The sequence below is a fragment of the Puma concolor genome, chromosome D2 (assembly GCF_028749965.1).
Source record: "Puma concolor isolate L17-30 chromosome D2, mPumCon1.1.hap2, whole genome shotgun sequence".
In the NCBI taxonomy this organism is placed as follows: domain Eukaryota; kingdom Metazoa; phylum Chordata; class Mammalia; order Carnivora; family Felidae; genus Puma; species Puma concolor.
The window spans coordinates 29,899,390-29,908,002 of NC_141677.1; the positions used below are offsets into that span (position 1 = coordinate 29,899,390).

Genomic DNA, 8,613 nt, shown 5'->3' on the forward strand with positions numbered 1-8,613 from the left:
TCAGAGCCACTAGACTTCACGAATTTGCGTGCCATATCCTTGCACAGGGGCCATACTAATCTTCCCTGTGTCATTCCAAGTTTAGTGTATGTGCTGCTGAAGGGAGCACCAGAGCCACCAGGCTTCAAAACCAGGCTCCTTCCCTTTCTTGTTGTGTAACTTTGGGCAGCTCACTTCACTTCTCTGAGCCTTAGTTTCCTCATCTCCTAAGTGGTAATAATGATTACTTCTACTTCATGGCATGGTCAGCAATAACTGCCATTTTCCAAGTTCCAACCATAGGCCAGGCACTGTGATAAGTGCTTTACATCCATTGTCTCATTTAACCCTCAAAAGAGGCCATAGCTAGTTTACTGCTGAGGAACAGAGGATGAGATCTTATGATGTTACTTCCTTTCCTCTTCACCCAGAGCAGGTCCCTCCTAAAGGTGTCTAGGATCATCCTAAGGAAGACATTGGACAGGAATAAAGGAAGAATAAAGGAGGAATAATTCATGTTATTGGAGTGTAATTTTCTATGCCTTATTGTCTCTCTGAGCTGGATTCTCTCCCTGAATTGAACTGAACTGAGCAAGTTCCCTGGGAGTTGATGTACGAAGCTGCCCAGAGTTGGCACTGGCTGAGGACATACTTAGGACTTTATGAGGCCTTCTCCCAGAGGCTTGCTGCTACTTCGACAGTCTCTTTTATCTGGGATTTTTTTGGGGGGTAGGGGAGATGCTTTTTACAGTTCATTACTGGTTTTACAATTATAATTTCCAAGCCTGTGTGACATTCCTTCTTTCAATTCCAGTTCATCCCAATTTTTAATTAAATCATATTAATTTGCTTATTAATTTGCTTATTGAATAGGTAATATAGTCTCATGGTCCAAAATCATAATGACTCCCTCCTAACCCTGTCCTCCTGCCACCAACGTGCCCTTTCTGGACCACCAATTATCAGCTTCTATGCCTTCTTTATGCACATGCAAGAATATAGGTAGCTTTTATACAAATGTTAGCACACTATACAAAATGTTCTGAACCTTCTTTTGTTATTTTAAAATATATCCTGGACATATTTCTGTATAAAGAGCTTTCTCATTAAAAATGGCCTCTGTTAACTCAAATGCCCTCAGCAGTTTTGAGCTCACTGCTTCAGAATAAAAGGACCATAACTTATTTAACCAAATCCCTATTTATGATGATTAAAACTGTTTCCAATCTTTTGATTGAACCAAAAAAAAAAAACTTCAAGGAAAATCTTATATCCATGACATTTTCTAAAACAGGGATCTTAATCCCAGTCATCTGTTTTCATACAGAATTAGGAGAAAGTGGTCAGCCCTTTGTGCAGACAACAGGAATTGGGCACAAAAAATCACGGTGGTCAAACTGTTCTAAAAACATAGTCTAACCTCAATAAAGCTGAAAAAGATAATAAATAAAAGCATAGCATAAACAAATGCCCTAGAAAGAAAAAGGAAGCTCTCCTCTCTGCTAATCTATTCCATGTCCAGGGAAAGGGAAGGGCCAAAAGTGAAAGTATTAATTTACCTCTTATTATCTCAGATGAGTTAGCTCTTGGAAACTACCTCTTTTCTTCCTCCTTTTGTTTCCTCTCTCTATCCTTATCTTCATATTCTACCAGAAACTACTAACCTTCCTCGAATTTTTTTTTTAATTTTTTAACGTTTATTTATTTTTGAGACAGAGAGAGAGACAGAGCATGAGCAGGGGAGGGGCAGAGAGAGAGGGAGACACAGAATCCGAAACAGGCTCCAGGCTCCGAGCTGTCAGCACAGAGCCCGACGCGGGGCTCGAACTCACAGACCGCAAGATCATGACCTGAGCCGAAGTCGGATGCCCAACCAACTGAGCCACCCAGGCGCCCCCTTCCTCGAATTTTTATTACCAACTCAAGATGCTTCAGTAATAATTCCTGTGACCCATAGGCAGATGCTAACTCAGATGCTATTTGGGTGTAGGACTCACAGCCTATGGCTCATAAAAAGGATAGGAAAGACTGTATAATGAAGAATGCAGGTCTGGAACCTTCCCTACAGAATGATAAAGGTTATTTATAAGGCAAGAGAGTGGTGGGAGGTCCATGAGATCCACTCTTGGTTACTGCTTCTCCTTGCAGAAACTTTCAGGGGTGAAATGTATGAATTCAATTTTTTCAGGGTGGCGCAGTCCCAACTCCTTTGCAAGATTGACTTGAGGGTGAATTCTCATTAGAAATGAATTTATTTCTAAAACGCAGGCAAAAAGGCTCACAGACACTCTTGCCTATTGCTTTTCTTGTTCTTTTTGCCATGAAAATTAGCCAATATATCGTTCAGATCCACTTGTGACAATTTGATTTTCCTTTACATTCATCCAGGCTTGAAAAATGACCACTGCTCAGGCAGATTGATGCTTCCTGAGCCACTCATTTCTATCATATATTAATATATCAATACCACCTTCCAGTAGTATGTCTTTCTGAATTATTCTTTGTTTTCCTTCCAATGCTCTTTAAGCTTCACTTAAAACAAAAACAAAAACAAAAACCCTGTAACCATTTTTCTCAAGATTGCCTCTATAAAACATCCAGAGAGCCGCTGGCTAGGCTGTATCTTCATATTTCAATTTTTTTAGTTGCTCTTTTTTATTATCTATTGTTACTATAGTATTTGGGAATTTCTCACTGGGGGGAATTTTTGGCCATTGGAAAAACTGAGATTTTCATCTTTCCTGCTAAAACCCACTGCACAGCTGTAGCATTTCCCAGTTACAGCTATCCTGCAATGTCACAGATGCAGGTGAGTGCTGTCCATTTTTTTAAAATGATAAAAGTATCTAGGCACCTGAGTGGCTCTGTCACTTAAGAGTCTGACTCTTGATTTTACCTCAGGTCATAATCTCACTATTCTGCGAGTTTGAGCCCTGCATCCGGCTCAGGGCTGACCGTGCAGAGCCTGCTTGGAGTGCTCTTTCCCTCCCCTTCTCTCTGCCCCTCCCCACTGCACCCCCCCACCCCCACCCCACCCCTCCATCTCTGTCTCTGTCTCTCTGTCTCTCTGTCTGTCTCTCTCAGTAAATAAACTTTTTAAAAAATGATAGAAGTATCAAAACACTTGTATATGTTTTAAAATATAGGCCTTATTATTTTTCAGGTATGGGGAGGCCAGCAAATCAGAAGATCGCCACTGAAAAGAAAGTCTGTTACTCAGAGTTCCCAAGAGGACCAGATGAGCACTGGGTCTGTCCAGAGGCACTGGGAGCAAGGGGGAAATGTGGGCCAGAATCTTTATTTTGGTTCCTGCAGAAAGAAGCAGGGGAGGCAGGGTAAGTAGGTTTCAGATTGGCTAGTATGAATGATTTCAGCAGGCCCTGAAGCCCAGGGACTGTCCCCTGGTGATAAGGGCAGGGGAATCGTGGCCTTGAGTGGCCTTAAGTGTAAGAGCTTGAGAAAGGAAGTGGTGGGATGTGGACTCAGGCTTGGTGTGTTTACATACAAAAGGCACAAGAGCAGGTGAGTTGCTTCCTGTCTCTGGGAATTGGCTAGCTATGAGAGGGGCAGCCTCTCCAGGTTTAATAAGGTCTTATAGGTCAAAGCATCAGAAATACAGAAAATAAAAGGCATGATTAATATAGTATCAATCAGTATCTCAGCAGGAAACAGAAGGCACACTCAATTTAGGACAATTCGACAATTTTTTTTTTCTATACGGGGGTAACAAACAACTTAAAAAGCTATGGAGAGGGTGTAGAGAAACCGCAAGAGACAGAATAGCTGTCACCATTTCCTAAGAGGGGAGGGAGTGGCACCGGTGCACAGAACAAAGTTCTGAAGAGGGCTGCCCCAAATTGCAGTGTCCCTTTAGGGGACACAAGTGGTGCCAGGTAATCCTGCAAGGGGATAGCTGCACCTCTTCATTCTCCCTCCCTCTGCTCCCAGGCAGGGCCTCCCCATTGGCCAAATGCAAATGGTCAGCCTCTGCAGCTGAGGACAGGAGAGAGTGGGTCTGAGGGACAAGAGGAGATGGCCAGGACTCTGCCTTACGTAAAACGTGGGAAATAACACTGTGGAGATGCAGAGGCAAAGAAACAACCAGATCTGGAGTCTTGTTGCACCATCACAACTAGCAAACGCCTTTTGGGTGGATCTTTCCAGTACTGCTAAGCTCAAAGCTGCCATCTTGTGGCCATCTGAGGAATAGTTGATTCCACCTTCTAGATTTGAAGAAAAGTTTTTTCCGGGCCATACAAATATGCTGCTGAGAGAAAACAGTCTCACATTTCATTGTCATATCTTCCATCAATTTTTGGTCTGGACATAACCTACTTTGAATAATTTTTGAAAGTAGAATAGAAAAAATTCTACACGAGGGGCACGTAGGTGGTTGAGTTGGTTAAGCGTCCGACCTCAGCTCAGGTCATGGTTTATAGGTTCGAGCCCCTTCTTGGGCTCTGCGCTGACAGCTTAGAGCCTAGAGCCTGCTTCAGATTCTGTGTCTCCTTTTCTCTCTGCCCCTCCCCTGTTCACACTCTGTGTGTCTCTTTCTCTCAAAAATAAATAAACATTAAAAAAAATTTTTAAGAACAAATTCTACACAAAGCTTCGAAGTTTAGAATAGAAATGATCTTAGAAACCACCTTATAAATAGCCAGGCAGTTTGTGAGACTAGTCCACCAAAATGCCAAAGTCTTAATGTATCCCTCTGTTAAAATCACTATATATCAGATTATAGTTTTCACATAACTTTGTATCATGAAATTCTCCTTGTTCCTGAAATGGCATCACTCCTAAGGAAAATCTCATTCCATGCTCACTGCAGAAACCAACCTGCATGTGTTTGAAGTGCTTTCAGGCTCATTTTTCTTCAGGGCTTCAATTGTACATGCATATCTGCACTTCTGATGTCTTCCCTTGAGCAAAGAAAAATCCTTCTTCCAAGTCCTTGTTAAACACCGATAGTACTCTGTCACTTTCTTGTTTCCTCTCTGAAACCAATTGTAAGGCTTAACTCTCATCACTAAAAAGCACAAAACTTTTGACACACTCAGAAAAATCTACCCCAGGCAAGCACTTTAGTTATCCTCAGCACAGTTTTGGACATTGTACCAAATGCATAACTAATGCCAGGCACAGTGAGGTGGAGCCTCTGGAAGGGGAGATAGGGTGAGGGAGGCTTTCAGATGCTGATCTCCAAATAGAATATGGAAGAGAGGTACCTGACAGAGTCCAGAGAAGAGTTAGAACAGTTACATGCAGACAAATGGCTTCTTCTGTAGCTCTCTGAAAGAGAAATTCTACCATACATTTGTATAGATTTACCATAAATACAGCATTATTGTGACAGGCTACTTCTGTTGAGCATCTAAGAGTCAGGGACTCAGTGAGAGGATCCAGTGGTGAACAAGATGGTCCTGGCCTCAAGGAGCTCACAATCCTCCTGTGGCAGTGATAAATGGTAACCACTGACAAATGGTATAATGCATGCTACAGTAGGAGCAGACTGGCTCAAATGCTGAAGGAGCACCTGAGCAAGCATAAGGTGAACAAGGAAGGCTTCCTGGTATAACCCAACCCCCTTACTTTACTGAGGAGAAAATAAGTCTTTTGCATTTAACAGCTTGCCCAGCATCTCCAAGTTAGAAAATGGTATAGCCAAGAGCAAAAAGCAGGTCTTAGTGACCTGAAGAAGGTGCTAAGCAGCCCCTCCCCAGAGGAGCATGGCTTATTTGGGGCATGCAAGGGGTCTGGGGAAGCTGCATATATTTGTGAGTTGGTTTATGCATTTATCTAGTTTTCTGAAAATCTCTCCTTCCTTCCTTCCTTCCTTCCTTCCTTCCACCTCAGCCTCTCACTTTAGATTTTAGTTCTAAGTCACTCTCCTTATTCAAAGTACCAGAGCATAATGCCCAAGGTGGACACATAGTGAAGGTGTTCAGATTATGATGTGATAGAAGAGGAAGCAGAGAGGGAAAAAGATTTTAAGAGAGGGAAGTAGTTGATAATTATTATTATTATTTTTTATTATGGAGTATCCTAGGACTGCTGTGACAAAGAACCACAAACTGGGTGACTTGACCCAACAAAAATTTATTCTCCCACAGTTATGGAGGCTAGAAATCAAGGTGTCGGCAGGGTCATACTCCCTCTGAAAGGTAAAAGGGAGAATTCTTCCTTGCCTCTTCCTAGTCTCTGGTGATGGCCATCTGCCCTTGGCATTCCCTGGCTTACACTTGTATCACTCCAGTCTCTGCCTCTGCCAGTCACATGGCATTCTCCCTATGTGTCTCTGTTCAAACCCTCTCTGTTTCTCCCCATCTTTAGGAGATATAATTGACATGTAATATTGCAGAAGTTTAAGGTGTACAATGTGTTGATATGATATACCTATATGTTGCAAAATGATTACCACCATGGTGTTAGCTAACACCTCCATCATCTCACATAATTGCCATTTCTTTTTTTGTGGTGAGAACCTTTAAGATCTAACTCTTAACAACTGTCAGGTATACAGTACTGTATTATTAACTATAATTACCGGCTGTATGTTAGATCCCCAAAACTTATTTGTCTTACAACTGGAAGTTTGTACCTTTTGACCATACCATTTCCCCCGGCCCCACCCCCAGCCCCTGGTAAACAATATTCTACATTTTTTGGATTCCACATATTAATGATATTACACAGTATTTGTCTTTCTTTGTCTGACTTATTTCACTTGGTATTGTGCTCTCAAGTTTCATCCATGTTGTTGCAGATGGCAGGATTTCCTTCACTTTTATGGCTGAATAATATTCCTGTGTGTGTATGTGTGTGTCTATCACGACTTCTTTATCCATTCATCTGTTTACAGACACTTAGGTTATTTCTGTATCTTGGCTATTGTGATTAATGCTGCAATAAACATGGGAGTGCAGATATCTCTTTGAGATCCTGTTTCCATTTCCTTTGGATATATACCCAGAAGTGGATTGTTGGATCATATAGTAGTTTTATAATTTTTTTGAGGAACTCCTGTACTGTTTTCCACAGTGGCTCTACCAATTACGTTCCCACCAGCAATGCATAAAAGTTCCCTTTTATCTGTATCCTCACCAACTCTTGTTATTGTTACTGTCTTTTTAATGATAGATGTTCTAACAGGTGTGAGGTACTATCTCATTGTGGCTTTAATTTTCATTAATGGTTCACATTAATTTCCTTAATGGTTACTGATGTTGAGCACGTTTTCTTGTTACCTGTTGGCCATTTGTATGTCTTATTTGGAAAATTGCCTATTCAGTTCTTCTGCCCATTTTTAATAGGATTATTTAGTTTCTTGTTACTGAGTTATATGGGTTCTTTATATATTTTGAATATGAACTCATTCAAATATTTTCTCCCATTCTATAGGTTATGTTTTCATTTTATTGATTCTTTTGCTGAGCAGCTTTTTAGTTTGGAATAGTCCCACTTATTATTTTTGGTTTTGTTGCTTGTGTTTGGTGTCATATCCAAAAAATCATTGCTAAGACCAATGTTAAGGAGTTTTTTTCCTATGTTTTCTTTTAGGAATTTCATAGTTTAAGGTCTTATGTTTAAATCTTTTATCTATTTTGAGGTAATTTTTATGAGTGATGTAAGACAGGAATCCCATTTCATTCTTTCATATGTGGTCATCCAGTTTTCCCAACACCATTTATTAAAGAAACAATCCTTTCACCATTGAGTATTTGTGGCTTTCTTGTCAAATATTAGTTGACCATTTAAGTTTCCCCCTTCTTATAAAGAGACATCAGTCATATGGGATTAAGACAAACCCTAATGGTTTCATTTTAGCTTGATTTCATCCGAAAAGTCCCTATTTTCCAAATAAGGTCACATTCAGAGGTTCTCGGAGTTAGGACTTTAACATATATACATATATTTTTTAATGTTTATTTCTTTTTAAGAGTGGGGAGGGGCAGAGAGAGAGGACAGAAGATCTGAAGCAGGCTCCATGCTGACAGCAGAGAGCCTGATGTGAAGCTCAAACTCATGAACCGTGAGATCATGACCTGAGCCAAAGTCGGACACTTAACCAACTGAGCCACCCAGGCACCCCTTGTAACATCTTTTTTTTTTTTAAGTTTATTTATTATTGAGAGACAGGGAGACATACAGCATGAGCAGGGGAGGGGTAGAGAGAGGGGGAGACACAGAATCTGAAGTGGGCTCCAGGCTCTGAGCTGTCAGCACAAAGCCAGACGTGGGGGGCTCGAACTCACAAACTGCGAGATCATGACCTGAGCTGAAGTCGGTCGCCTAACCAACTGAGCCACCCAGGCGCCCCTATAACATATCTTTTTGAAGGACTCAAATCAACCAATAACATGGAGTATTTCAAACATAATACACATGAAAACATAAGCAGAAATAGTTTAGTATAATGAACCCTATGTACCTGGGTTCAACAGTTATAAATGCACAGCCAATCTTGTTTTCTCTATACCTCACCTCATCCCTTCCCTCCTCTCCTATATTACTTTCAAGCAAATCTCAGACTTCTTATCATTTCATCCATAAATTACTGATGCATCTCTAAAGAGAAGGACTTCTTTTAACATGACCACAATATCATTATCAAAATCATTATCAAATTTCAATCAT

General features: G+C 40.9%; 1 non-coding gene across 1 annotated transcript; it reads right to left on the minus strand.

Moving 5' to 3' along the window:
• LOC112854945 (U6 spliceosomal RNA) lies at positions 1-109 on the minus strand. The gene has a single exon (XR_003223016.1). It is a non-coding gene; the product is annotated as a U6 spliceosomal RNA (small nuclear RNA).
• Between the last annotated feature and the right edge of the window lie 8,504 nt (positions 110-8,613).